The 26329-nt window shown below is 52.0% G+C and overlaps 4 non-coding genes across 4 annotated transcripts; 3 read left to right on the forward strand and 1 right to left on the reverse strand.

Annotated features, from left to right (window-relative positions):
* The first annotated feature begins 1172 nt into the window (after positions 1–1172).
* Positions 1173–1244, forward strand: TRNAE-UUC. Its single transcript has one exon. It is a non-coding gene; the product is annotated as a tRNA-Glu (tRNA).
* Positions 1245–4665: 3421 nt separating this feature from the next.
* Positions 4666–4738, forward strand: TRNAK-UUU. The gene has a single exon. It is a non-coding gene; the product is annotated as a tRNA-Lys (tRNA).
* Positions 4739–5944: 1206 nt separating this feature from the next.
* Positions 5945–6017, forward strand: TRNAI-AAU. The gene has a single exon. It is a non-coding gene; the product is annotated as a tRNA-Ile (tRNA).
* A 1925-nt stretch (positions 6018–7942) lies between these two features.
* Positions 7943–8014, reverse strand: TRNAG-UCC. Its single transcript has one exon. It is a non-coding gene; the product is annotated as a tRNA-Gly (tRNA).
* Positions 8015–26329: the final 18315 nt, after the last annotated feature.

Here is a 26329-nt window from a genome sequence, read left to right on the forward strand (position 1 = left end):
GTCAGACAGAGGGGACGTGGTCACCTGCATCCCTGCCAGGGAGATATTGGCTCAGCTCTTTCTTTCTGCTGCTAGTCCATGAAACAGCAGGGATGGATGCAAGGCTGAGCTCACACAACAATCCCCTGAAACATTTCAGTGCCCCAGAGAAATCCTGACCCCAGCTATTGGAATAATATGGTGGAGATTCGAATAGTCGCAGTGTAGAAGGAGCCTGAGGGTGTTTATTTGTGAGCTGAGGTTCCCTGTCTGACATTTGCCTTCTTTCCTGGTCCGTTATGTCTCCAGCGAGCAAACCAGACCTGTTACAAGGCTGGTTAGATGCTGCTTTCTAGCCCAGAGAGCTGGGGTTGATTTAACATGCTGTCGCCATCAGCTGGTCAGAGTATCCAGGGTGGGAGGGTGGAATTTAGGATTCTCCCACCAAGGGGAGGTGCTGTTGGACTCATCTAGTGGGGGAGAGTCTGAGTCTGAGTTCCCCACATGCCACACACACATTTTCACAGGGAATCAGGTCCCCTGGGGAAAAACTCAAAAGAAGCCCAGGCCCAGGAGTGTCAGAGAAGGGAATCACTGTTTGCCTTAAGAGGTGGGTGAGGGAAACCTGCAGGTCCTTAGATCCCTCCAGTGCCTGATAGAACCATTTGTGGGGAAGGTCTGGGGAAGCCGAGGAGGACAAGGAGATGGGAAAAGGGCTTGCAGCTGTTGTGCAATCCCCATGCTCCCAGCAGAAGGTCCGGGGGGCTCAGCACTCAGAACTCACAAGATGGCAAAGCGCAGAGCCCCGTTACACGGAGTCAGAATGTGATCAGCTCACACCCAGGGGTAGCAACTCCCCTCCCTTGGTCTCTGTGCCAGAGCTCCTATCAGCTCAGTGTCCTTCCTGCAAGAGTTGGCTGCTGAGAGGGTTGTGATGGAGTAAATGAAGGCAGAGGAGGATTGTTCCTGATGGGGTTTTCTTTGTGTGTCTCTGTGATCCTGCTGGAGGAAGCATCATTTGAGTTTGTTTCAGTGACTTGGGTTGGGCTCAGGTTGTGACCCTGAGCACAGGGGTTCCTGCACTCTCTGCTCTTAGCCCCTCAGGGAGTGGAGAATGGAACAATTACAGAAAGTGGCTAGAAAGTAGCCTAAGAAAGTGTAGCATAAGTGAGAAGAAAAATAGCATCCTCATCTCCCTGGTGGTCTAGTGGTTAGGATTTGGCACTTTCACTGCCAAGACCTGGGTTCAATTCCCAGTCAGGGAAAAATGACTTTAAACCAAAAAACCTTCAGTTATTCTTCACTTGAATGTAAATAATTCCCTGCTGTTTTCCTGATTCCCCCATCTTCCCAGTGTCTCCATGGCAGGGCTGGCTCCAGGCAGCAGCGCAGCAAGCAGGTGCCTGGGGCGGCCAATGGAAAGAGGAGGCTTCAGCGGCAATTTGGCCCTCTCAGTCCCTTTCGGAGGGAAGGACTTGCCGCCAAAAGTGGCAGCGGTAGAGCTGCTGCTGATTGCAGCTTTTTTATTTTTTTTCTGCTTGGGGTGGTAAAAACGCTGGATCTGCCCCTGCTCCATGAAAGACAATTTATTAAATCCCAGATGAGTGCAGTTCTATCAGTTCTCAGCCTGAGTCCTTAGGTCTTAATCCTGAGGATATTGTCCCTCCATGGGGCCATTTCCCGCCTCTCTTTCCTAGGGAAGCACAATTTTCCTTGCACAGACACAGGAACAGCAAGATCTTTCTCTGTCCCTTGTGCAAAGCAGGGGGCCAAATTCCATGGAAACAATGGACAAGCCGGGGGCCCTGGGCACATCCAGCCCTGGCCGTGAGATGTTCCCTCCCCTCTTTCTTTATGCCCCTGTTGTTATTTCATGGATTGTCTGGGATGGGGGAAAAGCTGAGTTCACTCCAGGTGGAGGGGAAAAGAACCCTGAAAATCTCAGGACCCAACCCCTGCTACCAGGATCACTGAGGTGCTAGGAATCTGCCTGGGAAAGGGACTGTGTGAATTGTCAAGGTGGGGAATAAATAACAATCTACAACTAGATCCACCTCATTAACCACCAACACAGGCTAATCCTGCTGCAGATAGAAGGGAAACTGGGAGTGATTCTTTGCTGTTCAGCCATGGAAACAGTGACCCAATTGCACCACAGTGAATGTGCTGGGGAAAGCTGGACTTCACAGGCAGGTGGCAATAGCAGATCCTAGAAACACCTGGAGCTTCCCACACCACTGCTGCCACCAGCAGCCCCTCCCCTCCCATTACCTTCCAGCAGGAGGTGGCAGCACCTCCCACCCAATGCAGGGGAGAGGGCTGAGTGTATCTCTGCACCCTGAGTCCAGGGCACCCACTCTCTCTGCCCCACACATCGAATCTGGCCCTGCTGAAAAGTGACCCCTAAGAACCAGCAGCCTCCAGGACCGCAGGTTTGGCCCTCAGAGCAGGGAATGTGTCCCCCATGCTGCTCTTAGGCCACTGGATGCTCTGGGAATAGGACAGCTCTGAGTGTAAACTGGTGCACATGTAGGGATGTAGTTCAGTGGTAGACCGCATGTGTGAAGCCCTGTGTTCAATCCCCAGTATCTCAAAGTTCTTTTTTTTCTCCCTGCTGCTTTGCTCATGCCCAGCTGGGATGTGGCCCTGCAATCTCCCTGCAGGAGTTTTAATCCTGCTCAGTGAGGGGCAAGTGACAATTGCATGGAAGGTCTGGGGGGGCTTCTGCTCCTAAGTCACCTCAGTACATTTAAGATTCCCACCCGCTGTGCTGCTTGGGACAAGGGTAGATGAGAAGGGCGAATCCTCCAGCACTGGAGGTGTTAGGCGGAAAGGTCCCATCTGCACAGACTGAGAGGCAAGGAAACAGAGGGGCAGTGAGTGCTCAGAGAGGAGAGAGGTCAGTGATTTACACCCACCAGGGGACACTGTCTTTTTGAGTATCACAGGGGCAGCTGTGTTAGTCGGGATCTGTAAAAAGAGACAGAGTCCTGTTGCACCTTACAGACTAACAGACGTACAGGAGCATAAGCTTTCGTGGGTGAATCCCCACTTCGTCAGATGAATGGAGTGGGAATTCTGTGCCTGGCTAGCAACTACAAAAGCAGTTTCTCCTCCCTTGGTGCTCACACCTCAACTGCTAGAAGAGGGCCTCATCCTCCCTGATTGAACTAACCTCCTTATCTCTAGACTGATTCTTACCTGCATATTTATACCCGCCCCTGGAAATTTCCACTACATTCAACTGATGAAGTGGGGATTCACCCTCGAAAGCTTATGCTCCAATACGTCTGTTAGTCTGTAAGGTGCCACAGGACTCTTTGTCTTTTTGAGGCGAGTGCAGCTGGCTTGGGATGGTGCTGATGATGGATAGAAAAAAGGCTGGAGTCAATGGCAGATGGGACCACAGAAGGGGAAGGGGAATGGCAGCCCCACAGAAGGTCCTGGGTGCTCAGATGCCCCAGTTATTGCACCCTGGCCTGTCACAGAGAGAGAAAAGACACCGAGGGACCCAGCCCCCCTGCAGTGATCCCATGGACAAGAACCTGGCTGAAGTGAGGTGAAGGTTCCCTCTGGGCAAAGGGGAGCTGAAAATCCCTCGGTGTCCTGGAATTTAAGCAATGGAAGCTTCAAACCCTGCACGGGTGGGGGCTGAGGTGCATCAGCAGAAGGTTGGGCTGGACAGGGGCGGCAGGTTTGTATAATTTTTGGTGGTGCCCAGAATGGGACCAAGTCCTGCCCCACACCCCACACACACCTGCCTAAGGCTTTGGGGGGGTGGAGTTTGGGTGTGGGAGGGAGAGGGGCTGGGCTCTGGGAGAGAGTTTGGGTGCAGGGTCTGGGCTCAGTCAGGGGGTTGGGGTGCAGGAGAGTGTGCAGCTGTGGGAAGAACAACTTGGGATTGCTTGGGGAAGCCACCTTTAAAAACACAAGTGTAACATGCTAGTTACATTTTAATAAGACCAAATTAAATGGTGCAGGACAGAGCCATCTACAGTCTATTGTCCTGGTCAATGGGAGCCATCAAGAGTCCAAACCACTATTAATGGCCCACACTTTGCATCATTACAACAGGACCTCAGAGTATTAGTTCATATTTCTAGTTTCAGATACAGGAATGATCGGTTCATACAAATAGGATGAACACACACAGTAGATTATAAGCTTTGTAATGATACCTTACAAGAGACCTTTTGCATGAAGCATAGTCCAGTCACTTTATATTCACACTCATTAGCATATTTTCATAAAATCCTATGGAGTGCAACGTCACAGCAGGGAAAGGGTTTTACTGCAGCACCTGGGAGCAGTTGAGTTTCATGTTCAGGCTGTGGTATGAGTTCCTCCAGGTTTCTCGTAAGCACACAGGGACCTTCGCGGGTGCTCTCGATACAGAAATGGCCCAGATATGATAAAGTGATGGGGATTGCATTTTCCTTTTTTATTTCTGTATTTCCAATGACATTTCTGTTTGTGATTTCGTTTTGTTTTGTACAACTGTGTTTTCTCCTGGATTTGATATTTAACGAAAAAAAGAATACGGCCTCAAGGCACCAGGTGGAGGATCAGGCTGGGGCTAGGACTGCTAAGAGAGCGAGAGTAGCAGGTTTTCTGTATTGTTTCCTGCCCTCATTTTTCTTGACTAGTTTCTGTTGTGTACAAAATTTGCCAATTTTTCACATGTGAGCATGGCTAGCTCAGTTGGTAGAGCATCAGACTTTTAATTTGAGGGTCCAGGGTTCAAGTCCCTGGTCAGGCAAAGAAACACTTTCCCCCTGTGACATCCCCAAAGAGTTTTAGAAGGACTCTCCTTGACTTTAGTTTTTCCTTTTCAGGACATGGCCTTTCCCAGGAAGGGCCCTTTACTGCCTGGGACTGAAGGTGCTACTGCCTCACCTGTCCACTGGCCTCACAGTCTGGAGGAAGACAGGCCTCTGGGCCTGCAGCAAAGTGCTGGGTGCTGACTTTTTGAGCAAATGCAGGGCTGGCCAGACAGGCATGTTCCCACTGAGTCCTCCCTGCCAGAAAAAATTGTCCCCACAAACAAGGGCGGCTCCAGGCCCCAGCACGCCAAGCGCGTGCTTGGGACAGCAAGCCGCAGGGGGTGCTCTGCTGGTCACCGCGAGGGCGGCAGGGAGGCTGCCTTCGGCAGCATGCCTGCAAAGGGTCCGCTGGTCCTGCGACTTCGGCGGACCTCCCACAGGCAAGCCGCCGAAGGCAACCTGCCTGCCGTGCTTTGGGCGGCAAAATGCCTAGAGCTGCCCCTGCCCACAGAGGCCTCCCTGCTGGAAGGCTACAGTAATCAACAGGTGCTCTGCTGGTCCCATGGTGTAAGGGCCAGCAGTCAGGACTTTGAATCCTGCAATCTGAGTTGAAGTCTCAGTGGAATCTGAGACCAATTCCTGTGCCACAAACCCTGCTGGGTCTTCCAAGGCTCTGTCTTGCTTTCTCAAAGGCCATGAAAGCCACTACAAAAGGGTTTTTTCTCCTGCTGATAACAGCTCACCTCAACTGATCACTCTCATTATAGTGTGTATGGCAACACCCAATTTTTCATGTTCTGTGTGCAATATATATATATATATATATCTTCCTGCTGTATTTTCCACTGCATGCATCCAATGAAGTTGGTTTTAGACCAGGAAAGCTTATGCTCAAATAAATGTGTTAGTTTCTAAGGTGCCACAAGTACTCCTTGTTCTTTTTGCAGATAAATGAATGGAGGTTAAGTCCGTGAATGGCTATTAGCCAGGCTGGGTAAGGAATGGTGCCCCTAGCCTCTGTTTGTTAGAGGGTGGAGATGGATGGCAGGAGAGAGATGACTTGATCATTACCTGTTAGGTATGGGGCACCTGGCATTGGCCGCTGTTGGCAGATAGGATGCGGGGTTGGATGGACCTTTGGTCTGACCCAATATGGCCATTCTTACGTTCTTATGAAGGAAGGGGTAGAGCCCTCCAACAGAGTTTCTGTAGTGTAGTGGTTATCACATTTGCCTAATACACAAAAGGTCCTTGGTTTAAAACCAGGCAGAAACATGCTGGCTTATTTTTCCCAGCTCCTCCTGACCTGTCCCTGCTGTTGTAGGAGCAGCAGTGATTTCTATGCTCAGAAGGTCTGTTACACTTCCCCTGCTCCCACTTTTGTCTCCTCTCCCTCTCTGAATGCCTGTGAAGTGCCTTTCCCCCTCCCCGCCCCCCTGGAATGCTTGTGGGATGAATGGGCTGGTTGAAGAGCAGAAGATCTCCCAGGTAGACAAGGTGTCTGGGACACTAATTAGGCAGCGATCACACACCCAGAGCATGGACACTGCCCAAGGTGGAGTGTGACCAGCCAGATGCAGCCAAGTCATCTCTAGTCACAGGCCATGAGGAGCAGGTCCTTAAAAGGGGAAGGGCCCTGTGCTCAGGAGTCACTCACAAGCTTGTACCTCCAGTGAATGCCCTTTGCCCCGACCGCCTGGCCAGTGGTTCACAGCGTTTCATTTCATTGTGCCTCAGGGAGACTTACCTTCATCGCACCGTCCATAGCTGCGCTGTGGGACACTTACCTTGCAGAATCCTGACATCTCCACTGCCGTGCCAATCCTGGGAGCGTGAGTATGCGAGTGTGAGTGTGACCACCCCCCCCCCCCGCTTATTTTGAGCTTAGCTGCTATTATAACAAACGTGCTGCTTTCTGCCAAACTCTGGTGGGTCATTAGTCCTCCCTACACTGACTAACTGACCCAATTTTGGGTAACACCTGCGATAAACTCAACCCCTGCAGGGCAGAGGGTGATGAAATGAGCTGGGAAAAAGCCTTGGCATCAGCGGGGGAAAGCTAGAGGATCTGGGCCAGTCACCTTTTGAAGCCTTGTGGCTTGGTCTCCTCTGCCCTGGGAGGTTGGCCTATGGCGGCCGGCTCTTCCTGCTGCCTCCTCTGTGTGACTTGCCAAAGGAGAGAGTGAGGCAGGAATGGGGCAAAAGAGGAAAGTCAAGCTGAGGAAGGCAGGGCAGAAGCTAAGCGCCTCAGTGCGGCTAAGTGGGGTTAGTAGAGCGTCACCATTCGTTCTGCAAAGCCTGGGGAGGTGCGGTTGGCTGCTGGGAGGTAGAATCCTGTGCCTGCCTCTTGGCTTCCCAGGGGTGGCTACTTGCAGCCCAGGAGAAGAAGGACAGTTCTGGGTGAAAGGACGACAAGCAAAGCTCTGGGAGGAAATTTGGGTGCGGGGTGCGGGCTCTGCTCTGGGGGAGGGGGTTGGGGTGCAGGAGGGGTGGTGCTTACCCCAGGCAGTGCAGCTCCCAAAGTGACTGGTACACACAACCCTGCGTCAGCAGCTCCTAGGTGGGCCGTGCCAGGGGGTCTCTGTGCGCCGCTGCCTGCAGGCGCCGCCCCCAGAGCTCCCATTGGCTGCAGTTCCTGGCCAATGGGGGCTGCGGAGTTGGTACTTGGGGCAGGGGCAGCGCATGGAGACACTCCCCTGCCCCAGGGGATGCTGGGACATGCCGGCCATTTCTGGGAGCGGCACGGAGGGACGGAGGCAGAGCGGGCAGGGAGCCACCTCAGTGCTGCTGGCACATCTCTGCACACCCATGGGGGGAGGGGAGCAGAGGGCCTCCATGCGCTGCCTGGGGTAGGGGCAGTGCACAGAGCTGCCTCCCCTCCCGGGTCTATTCCAGGAGTGGGTGGGTGGGGTCTATTGGCCTGCAAGGTGCAGCAGGTCGGACTAGATGATCACACTGGTCCCTTCTGACCTTAAAGGCTCTGAGTCTAAAAGGCAGAGGGAAGTAAAGATTTAAAAAAAAAATAAACCAAACATTGTAATACCAGGATAACTCCAACAGCTCATTGTACAGTCCTGCCCCTTTCTTCCTCCATTGTGTGTTTAATGACCTGCAGGACATTGATTCTCTCATTCTCTTGATAAAGTGATACAATGTGACTGAAATTAAACCAATTCCCAGGGGAGAAAACATCATATCTCTGCATTGGCTGGGAATTGAACCCAAGTCAACTGCTTGGAAGGCAGCTATGCTCACCACTATACCACCAATGCATCTGGCAAAGGTGCAACTTATGCTTCCCCAATGAGGCTAGAGCAGCATTGAGGAGATTTTCTGCCTGTTAAAATGTACTGGATTCTCATCACTAAAAAAAACCCACCTCCATCTTCACTTGGATTTGAACCATCAGCCTTTCAATTAGCCACCAAAGTTGTTAATCACAGGGTATGTCTACACTACGGGATTATTCCAATTTTATAGAAACCAGTTTTGGGAAACAGATTGTATAAAGTCGAGTGCACGCGGCCCCACTAAGCACATTAATTCGGCGGTGTGCATCCATGTACTGAGGCTAGCGTCAATTTCTGGAGCGTTGCACTGTGGGTAGCTATCCCATAGCTATCCCATAGTTTCTGCAGTCTCTCCCGCCCATTGGAATTCTGGATTGAGATCCCAATGCCTGATGGGGCAAAAACAGTGTCGTGGGTGATGCTGGGTAAATGTCATCAGTCAATCCTCCCTCTGTGAAAGCAATGGCAGACAATCATTTTGCGCCCTTTTCCCTGGATTGCCCAGGCAGACGCCATAGCACGGCAACCATGGAGCCCATTCAGCCTTTTTCACTGTCACTGTATCTCTACTGGATGGTGCTGACAGATGCGGTACTGCAGCGCTACACAGCAGCATCCCCTTGCCTTTTGCAAGTTAGCAAAGATGGTTACCAGCCATACTGTCCCGTCTGCTGCTTTGCAACTTGACAATGACAATTGCCAGTTATACTGTACCATTTACTGCTGTCATGGGTGCTCCTGGCCGGCCTCGGTGAGGTCGGCCGGGTGCGCATGGACAAAAATGGGAATGACTCCCCAGGTCATTCCCTTCCTTAAGTTTTGTCTAAAGGGAGAGTCAGTCCTGTCTGGACTATCGGGCAAGCCTACTAAAGAACCAGAGAGGCAAATGGCCGCTCCAGGTCAGAGCCCAGACATCCCACAGAAATGATGAGCTGCATGCCATTCAAGGGGGTGCCCCTGCAACAACCACACCCGTTGCTTCCCTCCTCCCCCACCCCTCCTGGGCTACCGTGGCAGTTATCCCCTGGGCGACCTCACCGAGGCCAGCCAGGAGCACTCACGGGATGACGATGACTGATACCAGTCCTACTGTACCGTCTGCCGTCCGCAAGGGAAGAGAAGGGAAGGGAAGGGGATGCTGCTGTGTAGCGCTGCAGCACCGCATCTGCCAGCAGCATCCAGTAGACATACGGTGACATTGAAAAAAGGCGCCCAGCACCCAAACTCCGTCCCACTCAGCCTGGGCAAAGCTCTCCTCCGTCTGGCTCCCAGCCCCTCTCCAAGGCTTGCAGGTGTCTGGAGGTGCTGCCTTCCACACCTTCCTCAGTCCCACCTCATCCATTCAACAGGGCAACTGATTACCAAGTGGGGGGAAGATCTTATTCTACTTCTAGCAAAAAGACATTTTTCTTTTACCTTAATTACACTACCTTAGGGGCCTGCTATAACATATTACCAAGGTTCAATACAAAGTGATATACAAGTTATACAAAAATGCATAATGCAGAGATTTATCTACAACTGCAGTGAGTGACTGCTGGGTGCAGTGATATAGTGACCCCTGGGGCTTTGAATGAGGCTTTATACTTGGGGGGGAGGGGGAGGGGGAGGGGGAGGGGGAGGGGGTAAGTGGCGAGTGGGCACAGAGGCGAGCAGTGAGCCAGCAGGGGCTCTAGGGGCGGGCATGGGGGTTTCTGGCAGGGGAGGGAGAAGGTGAGAGGAGGCGAGTGGTGGGTGGGGACTGACTAGGAGGGACACAGCAAGCCAGCGGGGGGCTAGGGGGTGAAGAGGGGTGTGATGGTGGGGCTGAGCAGGGAGGGGACAGGTTCTATTTTACTGCTGTGATCTGGTCACCCCATGTGCCGTTTCTTCCTGCCCCCCGCCCCCACCGAACCTTGTTTCGATGGGGCGGAGCTGGGGAAGGAGGGTTTGTTTCCACGGGGCCGGGCGGCGCTGGGGTGGGGGGGGAAGGAGGGGGCAATTTTATATTAATAAGGAAATATTTTATAAATTTTAATAAAATAAACAGTGAGGAAAATCAGTTGTACAACTATCAAAACAAAGCAGCAAAGATTCCTGTGGCACCTTATAGACTAACAGACGTTTTGCAGCATGAGCTTTCGTGGGTGAATACCCACTTCTTCAGATGCATCTGAAGAAGTGGGTATTCACCCACGAAAGCTCATGCTGCAAAACGTCTGTTAGTCTATAAGGTGCCACAGGATTCTTTGCTGCTTCTACAGAACCAGACTAACACGGCTACCCCTCTGATACTATCAAAACAAATTATTTTCCTAATATGAAAGTGCAAATCAGCTAACTAATATATGATGCAATGTATGTAATAGATAATTTTGTTATTATTTATATAGTCATGGAAAGTAAATAATACATGGAAGAAATTAAAGGGTTTTTTTTAAGGTTTTTTTTGTTTTAGTCGTCCCTGCCGGGGCCCCATCGAAACTGTTCGAATTGGGCCCCGCACTCCCTGAAGCCGGCCCTGACAATGAGGCTAATCATCTAGTGGAACAAGCTCCGCAAGGGACGTGGTTAATGCCCCATCACTGCCCTGTGTAAATGAAGACCGCAGCTCTTGCTGCAAGACACCTGGTGTGTGGATGTCCCTGTTCTCCCTTCAGAATCTCTGGGACATGGTGCTTCCCTCCTCCCCGTTCAAGATCCCCAGCGTGTGGGTGCTCCCATCCAGGATCTCCGGTGGGTGTCTCTGTCCCCCACCCCGTGAACTAGCTCCCGTGTGTGGTTTCCCCTGCCTGTCCCCATCCGGGATCTGTGGGTGTCTCTGTTCCCCTTTTCAAGATCCGTGTTGCAGGGGGGCGTCCCTCCCCCCAAGTCAGACTCCCCATCATGTGGGTGCTCCCATCCAGCTCTGCCGGGGGTGTCTGTATAAAAAGAGACCATGTCTCACTGGCTTGCCCAGGCTACGCTGAAGGGGCTATTCACAGGCACGATCCCACTACTGATCAGCACAGGAGTTTTGACCTGCTCCATTTCTGAACTGGGCCGGTTCACCTCTCCTTAGGCAACCTGGGGACCCCAAGCTTCCCTGTGATCACCATATTGATGCCAAACTTAGTGCGGACACCTGATCGGCACAGCCCCCTGCAGCCCAGAACTCCTGAGCTCAAGCGATCCGCCAGCCTGAGCATCCCCAGGCGCTGGGATCACAGGCACCAGCCACGGAGCCTGCCTTGTTTTGTGGCTTGGCAGCTCGAGCTTTAAACTCTGCTTGTGAGCTCTGTGCCTGGGCCAGACGGGGACAGCCTGGAACTGGGAAATACTCCTGCTCCCCCCGCCCCCGTCTCATGTCGAGCTGCAGGCGCCGCTGTCCTCCCAGGTAAGATCCCGGATGTTTTGGTGCCCCCTTCCCCCGCCCAGGTGTCCGGGTACCTCTGCCCCCCATACAGAATCCTGGGTGTGTGGGTGTCCGTCCCTCTGCAGAGGATCCCGGAGTGTGGATGCCCTTGTCTCCCCCTACAACATCCTGGGTGTGTGGGTGCCACTCTCCCCCCTGTAGATCGCTGGTGGGTGGGTCCCCAGGGTGTGAGTGCTCCCATCCCCCGATACAGGCTGCAGGGGGGGGGGTATAACTGGCTCTCCCTGTCCTGCCCAGGCGGTGCTACAGCAGCTGTTCACAGGGGCAGCAACCCCACTGTCACCCTGCAGCTTTAACCTGCTCCAGGGGTGACCTGCTTCACCCTCCTTTGGGAGCCTGGGGACCCCGAACAGCCCAGAATCACCTGATTGATGCCGAGCTTAGCACAGACACCGGCTCAGCCTGGCAGGGTGCAGCCCTGAGCCCTGACAATCAGCTTCCCTCCGCCTCCTGCTGCACAGCGAGGGTCCCACGCGAGAGGCTTCGTGCCCAGTTTGTTCAGGAGCGTCCCAGGCTCCAGCTGTAAACTCTGCTGGTCAGTTCTGATCTTTGGCCACATGGGGGCGGCACTAACGGTCCCATCTAAACGCTGTTCGCGTTCGACCCTTCGGATCGCAGATTGTAACACGCGGGCAGATCTCTGAGTGCAGCCAAATCCCTCCCCAAACTGAACATTGAAGCAGCAGCTCCCATTGGAAAGATCAGGATTTTTTCCTTTAAAAACAAGGAAAGTGTCTACAGCGAGAGACTGAAGAAGCTCAATTGATTTCATTGACTGGAGGTTAAGAGGCGATTTAATCACTGGTTTAAATACGTTTTACAAATTCCCAGAGGGGGGGATATGTGATTTAAAGGGTTCTTTAATTCACCAGACAAAGACTGAACAAGACCCCATTGGCTTGCAGTCGATGTCAGAAAATCGCAACTGGAAATGACCATTTTTTAACCGTGAGGCTAATTATCTAGTGGAACAAGTTCCGCAAGGGAGGTGGTAAATTCCCCATCACTTGCAGTTTGTAAATCAAGACCACAGCTCTTGCTGCAAGACACCTGGTGTGTGGGTGTCCCTGTTCCGTGTTTCGGGATCCCTGGTACATGGTGCCTCCCTCCCACCAGTTCAGGATCCCCACAATGGGTGCTCCCATCCCCCCATACAGTCTCTGCGGGGTGCGGGGTTTATAAAAAGAGACCGTGTCTCACTGTCTTGCCCAGGCTATGCTGCAGGGGCTACTCACAGGCACGATCCCACTACTGAGTGACACACACACACACACACACACAGCCCCTGCACCCGCCCCACCCCAGGTCTCCTCAGCCCAGAGGGGAGCCCCCCGGCTGAGTGGAGAATCAGAACTCCCCAAAATTACCCTGGGACCAGCATGATCTGCCTCCGCCCTGCCCTGCTCCGCATGTATTTGGAGTGAGTCAGTTTCCCTGTCTGAACATGTGTCCTGCCATGTGTCTCTTCTCCTCCCCAGCTCCCTCCAAACCACCCCATTTCCCTGCACCCCGGGCTGGGTCTCTGCCAACCCCCCTTCTCCCCTCCTGACCCCAATATTTCCCTGCCCCTACGGCTCTATGGGGCTGGGTCCCTCCGTCCCCCCTTCTCCCCTCATTTCCTGCCTCTGGGGGTCTATGGAGATGGGTGTCTCCTCTGCCATCCCCTCTCCTACCCCCCCCATATCCCGCTGCCTCTAGGGGTCTATGGGGCTGGGTCTCTCCCCCCTCCATCCCCTCCCCTGCCCCCAATATCCCTCTGGGGCTCTGTGGGGCTGGGGCTGGGGCTCTCTCCCTGCCCCTGTACTCCCCCCCCTGCACAGCATGTCCTGGGAGTGACTCAGATTCCCTGGACCAACATTTCACACACCCCACCCCCACCCGACATGTCTCCCTCCACCCCACCCCATTTCTCCTGCACCCCAGGCTGGGTCTCTGCCAATCCCTTCTCCCCTCCTGACCCCAAGATCCCCTGCCCCTGCAGGTCTATGGGGGTGGATCTCTCCCTCCCCCCTTCACCCCCCAGCCCCTCATCCCTTCCCCCAATATCTCCCTGCCCCAGGCCGTCTATGGGGCGGGGTCTCTCCCTGAAGCCCCACCCCCCGCGCGGGGCTCACAGACAATCCCCGCCCGGCGGCTGTGACGTGCGCTGGGGTTGTGACGTGCGCTGACGTGTTCACTCCCCGCAGGCGACTCATTCACTGCAGACCAAAATGACAGAAGGTGTCATGTGCGGGGCTATGCAGATGAGCAGTGTCTGGCGGCAGGACGGAGAGCAGCGAGAGGAACCGAAGGAGCCCAGGGGAGAGAATTCTCTGCGTGTGGACAGAATCCGGTGTGGGGAGTTCGTGCTGTGGGTGCCTGCGCCGGAGTCACTTCGGGGCAGTGATTGCCCCTGAGCTACGTATTGACCAAAGGCGTGTAACTGGGGTGTGGTGACTGGTGGGGAGCAGCTCATGGTGACAAGGAAAACAGTGGGAGCAGCAGATCCTGTCCTAGCAGTGGGTTGTGGCGATGTTGGGGTTTCTTTGCAACCATGAGTGGGATTGTTGTGGGTGCAGCTAGACCCCCTCCCTTCTCTCTGGTGGGGCGGGGTTTCTACTGTCTGCCTGGGGGTGGGGGAGGTCCATGATGTCACAGCCCATAGTAGACGGGAGGTTGAATCATGTTTCTGAAGTGGGAGAGCAACTTCCCCCGCTCCCATCACTCTCCACTAGGGGGCTGGGCTGGGATCTCTAGGGAGGGGAGCACAGGGAAAAACAGTCTCCCCAATGGAACCCAGGAGTCCTGGCTCCCACTCCCCCTGCTCTAGACCCCCTCCACTCCCAGAGCCAGGGATAGAACCCAGGGGTCCTGGTGCCCAGCCCCCTCCCTGCTCTGACCACTCGACCCCACTCCCCTCCCAGGGTGGTGCAGGGGTCACTGGGTCTGTGTCCCAGCTCTGCTAAGGGCCGTGACTGATTTTCCCAAAGTGCTTCCTTCTGAATCCAGCACATCTGCCCCCCCCCCACCCGGTCACTGCCCACCGCCGTGTGGGGGCACCAGCACTGTGCCGGGTCGTGATGGGAAATTGTCCAAGCTGGCCCAGGAGAGACGTGTGTGTCCCTGCTGCCCCCTGCTGGTGGGGCTGAGCCCCGCTCTGTGTGTGTGTGTGTGTGTGTGTGTGTGTGTGGTGGCTTTGCAGGATTTTGTATCCTGCAGCGACACACACACACACACACATTGACGCACAAAGGGACTCACACAATCCCAAGAACACTCACACACAACACACCCAGAGGGGCATGCTAGCCCAACCCCCAAAGAGAGAAACAATCACACCCCCAGCCACACTCATAATCACACACAAACCAGAATATTCGCAATTGTGCTCAGAGACACAACCGCACACAGTTCGCTCCCAACACAAGGACCTCCTGCCCCACACAGCGTGTGCCGAGGCCTGTGGAACTTACTGCCACTGGACAGCTACCCATGAGAATGGACCTTTCCACGAGACCAATAGACATGGCCGTGGCGACAGAGGGGGCTGGGCTTCCAGGGTCTGACCCGGGCTGAGACTGGTTCTGACCTAGAGGGGTCTATCCAGCCGGGGGCAGCGTGACCCACACACAAACCCACCAGAAACGCCTTTCTTAGCGGGTCTCCCAGGCCATCCCCCACCCTGCCCTGGGTTGGGTAACAAAGGGGCAGTACGGGACTCTGGGCTGTGTCACAACCCGGCCCCAGCCCCTCGCTCCCACACGCTGGTGAGTTGGGTAACTGCCGAGGGATTGCACAAGAGAGAGTCAGAGCCAGGGAGAGAACCCAGGAGTCCTGGCTCCCCCCAGACACACACACTAACCACTGGCTCCCACTCCCCTCCCAGGGCTGGAGATAGAACCCAGGAATTCTGGCCACCAAACCTGCCCCCCGCCCACTCTGACCACTAGACCCCACACTCCCCTTTTAGATTTTAGTCCCGCTGCCTCTTCTATCCACCCACCCCACCTGTCCATCCCTTTGCTGCAAGTTTTTGGGGTGTCACCCCTGCTCTGCGCTCCCACAGTGCAGCCCAAGGCTTTTCCTCCCCCCAACCACACATCCTCACCCCCCTCGTGCTGGATTGTCTGCTTGGCCCCCTGCCCCCTCTCGGGGCGCGCTGTGCGGCGTGGCTGGGGATTGTGCCCAGCACCAGGCAACATAGAACAGACTCGTCAGCACCATCCCAAGCAAGCTGCATTTGCCTCAGAAAGACAGTGTCCCCTAGTGGGTGTAAATCACTGACCTCTCTCCTCTCTGAGCACTGACTGCCCCTCTGTTTCCTTGCCTCTCAGTCTGTGCAGATGGGACCTTTCCCTCCAGTGATGGAGGATTGGCCCTTCTCATCTACCCTTGTCACAAGCAGCACAGCGGGTGGGAATCTTACATGTACCGAGGTGATTTAGGAACAGAAACCGCCCCCGACCTTCCATGCAATTGGCACTTGCCCCTCACTGAGCAGGATTGAAACTGGTGCAGGGAGACTGGTGGGCCACATCCCCTCCGGGCATGAGCAAAGCAGCAGGGTGAAAAAAAAGAACCTGCAGATGGTGGGGATTGAACCCAAGGCCACATACATGCAAAGCATGTGCACTACTACTGAGCTACATCCTTAAATGTGCTACAGACTGCACTCAGAGCTGTCCTATTACCAGAGCATCCAGTGGCCTAAGAGCAGCATGGGGGACACATTCCCTTCTCTGAGGCCAAATCTGCTGTCCTGGAGGCTGCTGGTTCTTAGGGTCACTTTTCAGCAGGGCCAGATTCGATGTGTGGGGCAGAGAGAGTGGGTGCCCTGGACTCAGGGTGCAGAGATGCACTCAGCCCTCTCCCCAGCATTGGGTGGGGGGTGCTGCCACCCCCTGCCGGAAGGTAATGTGTCGGGGGGGGGGCACTGTGAGTCGCTCAACACCTGACCCTGGTGGCAGAAATGCTGTGGGGAGCTCCAGGTGTTTCTAGGATCTGCTCTTGCCACCTGCCTGTGAAGTCCAGCTTTCCCCAGCACATTCACTGCGGTGCAATTGGGTCACTGTTTCCATGGCTGAACAGCAAAGAATCACTCCCAGTTTCCCTTCTATCTGCAGCAGGATTAGCCTGTGTCAGTGATTAATGGGGTGGCTCTTGTAGATTGTTATTCATTCCCCACCTTGACAATTCACACAGTCCCTTTCCCATGCAGATTCCCAGCACCTCGGTGATCCTGGTGGCAGGGGTTGGGGCCTGAGACTTTCACGGTTCTTTCTCCCTCCACCTGGAGTGAACTCAGCTTTTCCCCCATCCCAGACAATCCATGAAATGACAACAGGGGCATAAAGAAAGAGGGGAGGGAACATCTCACGGCCAGGGCTGGATGTGCCCAGGGCCCCCGGCTTGTCCATTGTTTCCATGGAATTTGGCCCCCTGCTTTGTACAAGAGACAGAGAAAGATCTTGCTGCTCCTGTGTCTGTGCAAAGAAAATTGTGCTTCCCTAGGAAAGAGAGGCGGGAAATGGCCCCATGGTGGGACAATACCCTCAGGATTAAGAGCAAAGGACTCAGGCTGAGAACTGATTAAACCCCACTCACCTGGGATTTAATAAATTCTCTTCCATGGAGACACTGGGAACTTGTGACATTGATCCAGACTCTGGGGGTTCGGGCTGCTTTAACTCTTGGCAAAAACATGAACTTGACTCCAAGAAGGGAGAGAGGAGACGCCTGAAGCTGACTTTAGTCCCAGGCTGGGGTCTCCTGAATGGTGGGAAACATCCTTGGCTGCTACCCAGGGACAGCAGCTACTGGTGACATACCAGGGCTGGGATGAGAGGGGAATGTTGCCTGGACTTTATCATACAGGCCCCATCCTGCTTCTCAGGGTATGTCTACACTACAAGAGTAGTTCGATTCAACTTAATTCGAATTTGTGGAATTGACCTTACGAAGTCGAATTTGTGTATCAACACTAAGGACACTAATTCGACTTTGTGAGTCCACACTAACGGGGCCAGCGTCGACTTTGGAAGCGGTGCACTGTGGGAAGCTATCCCACAGTTTCCGCACTCCCCGCTGCCCATTGGAATGCTGGGTAGAGCCCCCAATGCCTGCTGGGGGAAAAAATGTGTCGAGGGTGGTTTTGGGTAACTGTCATCATTGACCCGTCAATCACGCCCTCCCTCCCCGAAAGCGCCTGCGGGCAATCTGTTCGTGCACTTTTCTGGTCAGTGACAGCGCGGACGCCACAGCACTGCGAGCATGGAGCCCGCTGCAGTTATGGCCGTTTTCACCTCCTCGCACCTTATCGTCCACCTCTTCCACAGTCAGCTGCTGAGAAATCGGGCTACTTTTCAATGGTGCTGCAAGCACTGGTGGAGCATAGGGGACGTTTTACCAACATCAACGTCGGGTGGCCAGGCAAGGTTCATGACACGTGTGTTTTCAGGAACTGTGGTCTGTTTAGACACCTGCAGGAAGGTAGTTTCTTCCCGGACCACAAAATAACTGTTGGGGATGTGCAGATGCCTACAGTGATCGTCGGGGACCCAGCCTACCCGCTAATGCCCTGGCTCATGAAGCCCTATACAGGCGCCTTGGACAGCGACAAGGAACTCTTCAAGTACCAGTGAGCAGCGTGACCTGTGACTGTTCAGTTTATTTACAGAGAAGCTGAACCTGCCCCTGTTTCTTTACCCAGTTACTGTTGACTATCCTCTGCAGTTACATACCCCGTTCACCCCGTTTCCCCCACTTCCAACACACGTGTAAAAATAAAAGACATGTTCCATTGTTACTTAACAAAGGTTTCTTTATTAATGACTTTGCATTAAAGGGTTGAAACTGGGACGCAGACTGTGCTGGGTAGGGTGTGCGGTGATGTAAAGACCGCCTCTGAACTCGAGGAATGACAGGCTCCTGCTCCTAGAGCGGTCCGCAGTGCCGGACTGGTTGTTTCAACGGAGCCTGCCATCCCTCCTTTTTGGGATTCTGTGTGCAGGGGCTAGGTGACCTTGTGGCAGAGGAGGACAGTTACAGATTCCCCTGCTGCGTGGCTCTGTGGTCCAGGACAAGGACCACTGCATAAGATCTGTAACCGCCCTCCCCCGCTACAAAGTCACGTCCCCCCCCACCCACACAGAACCTGGAAACCACCTCCCATACTGACCAGGGTGCCTACTGACTGCACTGTGTGTGTGACCTGCTGCTGATCCTGGCCCCGTGTCTGTACCCTGGTAAAGGTGACTGTCCTATGCAATTACCAACCCCCTTCCCCACCCCCACCCCCTTCAATCACAGTCTTCTGTGAAAAAACATGATGAAAACAGTAATTAACAGCAAAGTATTTTTAATAATTAACTAGATAGTTAGGGGATGAAACTGGGATTTGGGCTTGGGTGAGTCAGGAAGGGAAGGACTTCTTAAAATTTAGGGTATGAGAGCTTTTGGGTACTTGAGCACTCTGCTGGGGTGCAGTGACAGTTTTCACGGCCCCTGGCACCCCTCCTTCTGGTTATTTTGGGTGAGGGGGGTATGGGACTTTGTGGCAGGGGAGGGCAGTTGCAGATACACTGCAGGGGGGGCTCTGTCCTCCTGCCTGCGGTCCTGCAGAACATCCACAAGGCGCCGGAGCGTGTCCGTTTGCTCCCTCATTAGTCCAAGCAGCGTTTGAGTCGCCTGCTTGTCTTCCTCACGCCACCTGTCCTCCCGTTTGCTGTGTGAGCGCTGGTACTGAGAGAGGTTCTTCCTCCTGGGGCATTTCCTGTGTGGCTGGTCAGAGCATCCAAGCTCGGACTGCTGTCCAGAGCGTCAACAGAGTGGTGCACTGTGGGATAGCTCCCGGAGCTACTAAGGTCGATTTCCGTCCACACCTAGCCTAATTCGACATGGCCATGTCGAATTTAGCGCTACTCCCCTCGTCGGGGAGGAGCACAGAAGTCAAACTAAAGAGCCCTCTATGTCAAATTAAATAGCTTCGTGGTGTGGACGGGTGCACGGTTAATTTGAATTAACGCTGCTAAATTCGAATTAAAGTCCTAGTGTGGACCAGGCCATAGAGACTTTTCTAGGGAATTAACTTTTCCTTCTCTGTGGAGTTTCTATTCTCCACAGAGCAAAATAAAACAAAAACATGCAAGTCTGAGCCTAATACAGATAAAAATCTCATCCTCAGATCTTCCAATAAGCTTCTTTTGCAGACTAGACTTATTTCTAGTCTGGGCCCAATCTTTTCATCTGGTATAGTCCTTGTTCCAGTTCAGGTGGTAGCTAGGGGATTTCTCATGACTGCAGACACCTTTCTTCTGTTCCACCCCCTTATACAGCTTTGGTACAAGGCAGGAATCTTTCATCTCTCTTCTGGGGAAAAGCCCCAGGTTTAAGATGGATTCCTGTACCAGGGGACACGGTGATATGTCCTGTGAGACCCCAAGCCTTCATTCTTCCTGGCCTGACTCACAGATGGTGCAGGACAGAGCCATCTCCAGTCAATTGTCCTGGTTAAAGGGAGCCTTCAAGAGTCCAAACCACTATTAATGGACCACACTTTGCATCATTACAACAGGACCTCAGAGTTATAGTTCATATTTCTAGTTTCAGATACAAGAATGATCGGTTCATACAAATAGGATGAACATACACAGTAGATTATAAGCTTTTTAATGATACTGTACAAGAGACCTTTTGCATGAAGCATGTTCCAGTCACTTTATATTCACACTCATTAGCATATTTTCATAAAATCACATGGAGTGCAAGGTCACAGTAGGGAAAGGGTTTTACTGCGGCACCTGGGAACAGTTGAGTTTCATGTTCAGGCTGTGGTATGAGTTCCTCCAGGTTTCTCGTAAGCACACAGGGACCTTAGCAGGTGCTCTTGATACAGGAATGGCCCAGACATGATAAAGTGATGGAGATTGCATTTCCCTTTTTTACATTTGTATTTCCAATGACATTTCTGTTTGTGATTTCGTTTTGCTTTGTATTACTGTGTTTTCTCCTGGATTTGATATTTAACAGGCTAACTCCAACAGCTAATAACGCGAGACTTCCAAGCAGGGCCTGGGCGAGTGGAAAAGAACTGGAAGAGATGCTGGTTTTCGACCTTGTGTTAGATAAGAATAGAATGCAGACTGTGGCAGAAATTGCTGAGAGAAGTAAGAGATCAGAAAGGAATATGTACAAACAAAATACCGTAATGAGCAACAACTGCATGTCACAAAAGGTATAAATGCTTGCCTTAACTGTTTATCTAACCGAGACCTACCTCGGGAGGGGAAACTCTGCCTGTGTGTACTCTCCCGACTAACTGCAGTTGCTCAAAATAAACTGCATAATATAATAACATTTAACATCCCTGTTGTGGGAAGAACAACTCAATAGCCCAACACTGTGGCATTTAATTTCAAAAAGGGGAACTATGCAAAAATGAGGGGGTTAAACAGAAATTAAAAGGTACAGTTACTAAAGTGAAATCCCTGCAAGCTGCATGGACGCTTTTTAAAGACACCATAATAGAGGAGGGACTCACCACCTGACCCCTCCCACTGGTGACTCCGGGAATTAGCTCTGTCCAGTGGAGCGCCCCCTCCTGGTGGTGTCCCGTCCATCGTTCTGCCCTCTGTTGCTGTCTCTGGACCCGCGTTGCTGCCAGCTCAGCGGCGTCCTCTTCGAGGCCGCTGCCCTCCGGCAGTGCCCCTTAGTCCATCTGCGCCCCCTTCTGGGGGTCGGTGATCAGCAGTCCTACACCCCAGCCACTATGTCCAACCGCCCTCTGAGTCCAATCCCTCTTGTCAGGGATCTGGGGTAGTACAATGGCCGCTCCCTACGGCCATTGGCTGGGTGTACTGCAAGGAGGAAGGGCGGGGGGGACCCAGGCCCGCCCTCTGAGTCCAATCCCTCTTGTCAGGGATCTGGGGTAGTACAATGGCCGCTCCCTACAGCCAATGGCTGGGTGCCCTGCAAGGAGTGAAGGGGGGGGACCCAGGCCCGCCCTCTACTCTGGGTCCCGGCCCAGGGACCCTCTGGCATCAGCCTCGCTGTCCTTCTCTCCCCTCCACTGTCTGTTTCCCTGGGCCGCTTCCCCTATGGCCCCTTGTACCCGCTAGGCCCTTCCCTTCAGGGCCTGCAGCCTGGCAGGCCACGGGCTCAAGCTCTCTAGCCTCCCCGAGCCCAGGCCAGCACTGCGCTGTCCGCGGTGCTAGTCTCCACCCTTGGAGACTGACCTTCCCCTCTCAAAGGCCAGGGACAGACTGACTGCTCCCTTCCTGCGCAGCCTTTATAAATGTCTGAGCCTGGCCCTGACTGGCTGTCTCCAAACTGGGCCCTGACTGGCTCACAATAAGCCCTTTTCTGATTGGCTCCCTGTCTGAGCAGGCGCCCTGGCCTGCCGCAGCCCACTCACAGGGAGTGGGGCAGTCTGCCCCACTACACAGACCAATGTATACTCCAAATGTATACTCCAAATTAAGAAACACAGTAAAAGAACTAAAAAAGAGCCACCGGGGGCTTAGCAACCATGTAAAAGAAGCAATGAGAGATAAAAACGCATCTTTTAAAAAGTGGAAGTCAAACCCTAGTGAGGTAAATAGAAAGGAGCATAAACACTGCCAAATTAAGTGAAAAATTGAATAAGAAAAGCCAAAGAGGAGTTTGAAGAACGGCTAGCCAAAAACTCACAAGGTAATAACATGTTTTTTAAGTATATCAGAAGCAGAAAGCCTGCTAAACAACCAGTGGGGCCCCTTGATGATCAACATACAAAAGGAGCACTTAAAGATGATAAAGCCATTGAGGAGAAACTAAATGGATTCTTTGTGTCAGTCTTCATGGCTGAGGATGTTAGGGAGATTCCCAAACCTGAGCTGGCTTTTGTAGGTGACAAATCTGAGGCACTGTCACAGTTTGAAGTGTCACTAGAAGAGGTTTTGGAATTAATTGATAAATTTAACTGTAACAAGTCACAGGAACCAGACAGCGTTCACCCAAGAGTTCTGAAAGAACTCAAATGTGAAGTTGCAGAACTATTAACTATGGTTTGTAACCTGTCCTTTAAATCGACTTCTGTACCCAATGACTGGAAGATAGCTAATGTAACGTCAATATTTAGAAAGCGCTCTAGAGGTGATCCCGGCAATTACAGACCAGTAAGTCTAACGTCAGTTCTGGGGAAATTAGTTGAAACAATAAATAGAATAAAATTGTCAGACACATAGAAGAACATAAATTGTTGGGCAAAAGTCAACATGGTTTCTGTAAAGGGAAATGGTGTCTTACTAATCTGTTAGAGTTCTTTGAAGGGATCAACAAACATGTGGACAAGGGGGATCCAGCGGACATAGTGTACTTAGATTTCCAGAAAGCCTTTGACAAGGTCCCTCACCAAAGGCTGTTACGTAGATTAGGTTGTCATGGGATAAAAGGGAAGGTCCTTTCATGGATTGAGAACTGGTTAAAAGACAGGGAACAAAGGGTAAGAATAATTGGTAAATTCTCAGAATGGAGAGGGATAACTAGTGGTGTTCCCCAAGGGTCAGTCCGAGGACCAATCCTATTCACCTTATTCATAAATGATCTGGAGAAAGGGGTAAAAAGTGAGGTGGCAAAGTTTGCAGATGACACTAAATTGCTCAAGATAGTTAAGACCAAACGAGACTGTGAAGAACTTCAAAAAGAGCTCACACAACTAAGTGATTGAACAACAAAATGGCAAATGAAATTTAATGTGGATAAATGTAAAGTAATGCACATTGGAAAAAATAACCCCAATTATACATACAATATAATGGGGGCTAATTTAGCTACAACAAATCCGGAAAAAGATCTTGGAGTCATCATGGACAGTTCTCTGAAGATGTCCACGCAGTGTGCAGAGGCAATCAAAAAAGCAAACAGGATGTTAGGAATCATTAAAAAGGGGATAGAGAATAAGACGGAGGATATATTATTGCCCTTATATAACTCCATGGTACACCAACATCTTGAATACTACTTATAGATATGGTCTCCTCATCTCAAAAAGATATACTGGCATTAGAAAAGGTTCAGAGAAGGGCAATTAAAATGATTAGGGCTTTGGAATCATATGAGGAGAGATTAAAGAGGCTAGGACTTTTCAGCTTGGAAAAGAGGAGACTAAGGGAGAATATGATAGAGGTATATAAAATCATGAGTGATGTGGAGAAAGTAGATAAGGAAAAGCTATTTACTTACTCCCATAATACAAGAACTAGGGGCCACCAAATGAAATTAATAGGCAGCAGGTTTAAAATAAATAAAAGGAAGTAGTTCTTCACACAGCGCACAGTCAACTTGTGGAACTGCTTGCCTGAGGAGGTTGTGAAGGCTAGGACTATAACAGGGTTTAAAAGAGAACTGGATACATTCATGGAGGTTAAGTCCATTAATGGCTATTAGCTAGGATGGGTAAGGAATGGTGTCCCTAGCCTCTGTTTGTCAGAGAGTGGAGATGGATGGCAGGGGAGAGATCACTTGATCGTTACCTGTTAGGTTCACTCCCTGGGCTGCTTCTGCTCTACAACTATAATTGTCTTTTTACACCAAGATCACTAACTTGCGCAGCCAATTCCATGTACAGTCCTAGTGGATGTAAGACACGGGTAGCTTTTGCCTCAGGGTAGCTTGTTGGCATCAACCCTCTCTCCCTGACCTGGAGCTGATGAACATTCCTGGCTGGAGGGACACATGCTCCTGCGAGTCAAAAGGAAAGGAGCTGATAGAAAAGATCACAGGACTGACCCCCAAAGAAGGGTGAGCTGTAAAAGGCAGAAGGAGGCAACTCATCTGGGGGAGCTGAGAGACCACGGTGAAGATGGTGCAAAGATCACTATATTGGAATTAGCAAATGTGATTTTTTTAAAAACAAATCGTTGGCCAGCCCTAATCAAGGCATTTCTCACAGTTCTCTCCCATTTGGATTTTCTGATATCTAATAGGGAATGACCTCTGATTGAAGCTTTTCCCAAATGCAGAGCATGTGCAGAATCTCTCTCCACTGTGGATTCTACGACGTATAACAAGGTCTGAGCACTCAATGACGTTTTTCCCGCACTCAGAGGATGTGTAGGGTCTCTCTTGTGTGTATTTTACGATGTGAGATAAGGTGTGAGTTTTGACTGAAGCTTTTCCCACACTCAGAGCACGTGCAGGGTGTCTCTCGTGTGGATTCTCTGATGTACGATAAGATTTGAGCTCCGATTGAAGCTTTTCCCGCACTCAGCGCATGTGTAGGGTGTCTCTCCGGTGTGGATTCTCTGATGTACGATAAGAGCTGAGCTCCGATTGAAGCGTTTCCCGCACTCAGAGCATGCGTAGGACGTCTCTCCAGTGTGGATTCTCTGATGTCTGATAAGGTCTGAGCGCTGATTGAAGCTTTTCCCGCACTCAGAGCATGTGTAGGGTGTCTCTCCGGTGTGGATTCTACGATGTTTAATAAGGTCTGAGCTCCGATTGAAGCTTTTCCCGCACTCAGAGCATGTGTAGCGCATCTCTCTCATGTGGATTCTCTGATGTACGATAAGATTTGAGCTCTGATTGAAGCTTTTCCCGCACTCAGAGCATGTGTAGGGTCTCTCTCCGGTGTGGATTCTCTGATGTACGATAAGCTCTGAGCTCCGATTGAAGCGTTTCCCGCACTCAGAGCATGCGTAGGGCGTCTCTCCAGTGTGGATTCTCCTGTGTGTGATAAGGGTAGAGCTCTGATTGAAGCTTTTCCCGCACTCAGCGCATGTGTAGGGCGTCTCTCCTGTGTGGATTCTACGATGTTTAATAAGGTCTGAGCTCCGATTGAAGCTTTTCCCGCACTCAGAGCATGTGTAGCGCATCTCTCTCATGTGGATTCTACGATGTTTAATAAGGTCTGAGCTCCGACTGAAGCCTTTCCCACACTCAGAGCATGTGTAGGGCCTCTCTCCGGTGTGGATTCTCCTGTGTGTGATAAGGGTAGAGCTCTGACTGAAGCTTTTCCCGCACTCAGCGCATGTGTAGGGCATCTCTCCAGTGTGGATTCTACGATGTTTGATAAGGTCTGAGCTCCGACTGAAGCCTTTCCCACACTCAGAGCATGTGTATGGCTTCTCTCCTGTGTGGATTATCTGATGTGCGATAAGGTGTGAGCTCCAACTGAAGCCTTTCCCACACTCAGAGCACATGTAGGGTCTCTCTCCTCTGTGGATTCCCTGATGTGTGAAAAGGTCTGAGCTCTCATTGAAGCTTTTCCCACACTCATGCCATGTGTAACGTGTCTCTTCCAAGTTGATTCTCTCGTGTGTAATAAGGTCTGAGAGGCTACTTAAGTTTTCCTCTGGACTCTGCTGAGTTTCACAGGCTTTTGCTTTTTCTGGGAGTGCACAACTCCCGGAAACATTCCCTTTGGGTCTTCCTGATAACATCCCATGTGGTTCTACTTGCTCAGCATCTTCCTGCTGGGGATTCTCCTCGTTCTCACTCGCCATCCCAACACCTGATGGGAGACAGAGAGAATCCAGACACAGGTCACTCCCTGTGCCTGAGAAAAAGGAAATCTCAGAGACAGGAATTTAAAAAGGGATGAACAAACCAAAATACGTGCGGGAGAGATCAAACCTATCAGGAGCTCGTTTTGGTCTGCATCTCACCAGAACATGCACGGGAAAGCGGGATCAGGTAGGGATCTGCTGCCAGTTGTTAGTCAGGATAGGTGGGAAGCCATGAGTGACATCTGCCTAATGATTCTATAGAATCTCAGGGTTGGAAGGGACCTCAGGAGGTCATCTAGTCCAACCCCCTGATGACCACATCTGAAGGGAACAATCCTGAATTTGGCGAGCTCACAAGGTCTTTGTAGGGCATCCCAAATGTTTCCTGTATTCATGGAGAGTTTCTGAGTTGGTTTAACCAAGCCCTCACCTGTGCAGGCA

Source organism: Mauremys mutica, chromosome 21, assembly GCF_020497125.1.
Source record: "Mauremys mutica isolate MM-2020 ecotype Southern chromosome 21, ASM2049712v1, whole genome shotgun sequence".
NCBI classification, from domain to species: Eukaryota; Metazoa; Chordata; order Testudines; family Geoemydidae; genus Mauremys; species Mauremys mutica.